Here is a 1,642-nt window from a genome sequence, read left to right on the forward strand (position 1 = left end):
AGCCACAATCAACCTGATACTAAAACCAGACAAAGATATCATAAAAAGAAAATTATAGGCCAGTATCATTGATGAACATAGATGCAAAAATCCTCAACAAAATTCTAGCAAACAGAATTCAGCAAGACATTAAAAAGATTATACACCATGATCAAGTCAGGTTTATCCCAGGGATGCAACACATTCTTCAATATATGCAAATCAATCAATGTGATACCTCATATTAACAAATTGAAAGATAAAAACCATAGGATAATTTCAACACATGCAGAAAAAACTTTGGACAAAATTCAGCACCCATTTATGATAAAAAAACTCTTCGAAAAATGGGCATAGAAGGAACCTATCTTAACATAATAAAGGTCACATACAACAAACCCACAGCAAACATTACTTTCAATGGTGAGAAGCAAAGCATTCCCTCTACAATCAGGAACAAGACAAGGGTGCCCACTCTTGGAATTCCTAGTTACAGCAATCAGAGAAGAGAAAGAAATAAAGAAATCCAGATTGGAAAGGAAGAAGTAAAACTCTCACTCTTTGCAGATGACATGATACTGAACATAGAAAACCCTAAAGATACTATCATAAAATTACTAGAACTAACCAGTGAATTACAAAATCAATACATAGAAATCACCTGCATCCCTATACACTAACAATGAAAAATCAAAAAGAGAAATTAAGGAATCAATCCCATTTACCATTGCAACAAAAAAACAAAAGACCTAGGAATAAACCTACCTAAGGAGACAAAAGAGTTGTATTCAGAAAACTATAAGACACTGATGAAAGAAATCAAAGACGACATAAGCAGATGGAAGAACATTCCATGCCCCTGGGCTGGAAGAATCAATATTCTGAAAATGACTGTTTTCACGGTCATTTTTGTAGATACCAAAAGCCATTTACAGATTTGATGCAATCCCTATCAAATTACAATGGCATTTTTCACACAACCAGAACAAAAAAGCTCGAATTCGTATGCAAACATCAACGATGCCAAATAACCAAAGCAATCTGGAGAAAAGAATGGAGCTGGAAGAATCAACTTACTGGATTTCAGACTATGCAACAAAGCTACAGTCATCAAGACAGAATGGTACTGGAACAAAAGAAAGAAATATAGACCAATGGAACAAGACAGAAAGCCCACATACATATGCACACCTTATCTGTGACAAAGGAAACCAGAATATACAATCGGAAAAAGGTAATCTTTTTAATAAGTGCTGCTGAAAGAACTGGACAACTACATGTAAAAGAATGAAATTAGAACATCTCCTAACACCATACACAAAGATAAACTTGAAATAGATTAAAGACTTAAATGTAAGACCAGAAACTATAAACCTTTCAGAAGAAAACTTTCAGAACATTGTACGACATAAATCATAGCAAGATCCTTTATGACCTCCCTCCTGGAATAATGGAAACAAAAAAATAAGTGGGGCCTAATTAAACTTAAAACTTTTGCACAGCAAAACAAACTAAAAAACAAGCTGAAAATACAACCCTCAGAATGGGAGAAAACAATAACGAATGAAACAACTAACAAAGGATTAATTCCCAAAATATACTAGCAGCTCAAACAACTCAATAACAGAAAAACAATCCAATCAAAAAGTGGACCAAAGACCAA

Source organism: Bos taurus, chromosome 16, assembly GCF_002263795.3.
Source record: "Bos taurus isolate L1 Dominette 01449 registration number 42190680 breed Hereford chromosome 16, ARS-UCD2.0, whole genome shotgun sequence".
Taxonomy (NCBI): domain Eukaryota; kingdom Metazoa; phylum Chordata; class Mammalia; order Artiodactyla; family Bovidae; genus Bos; species Bos taurus.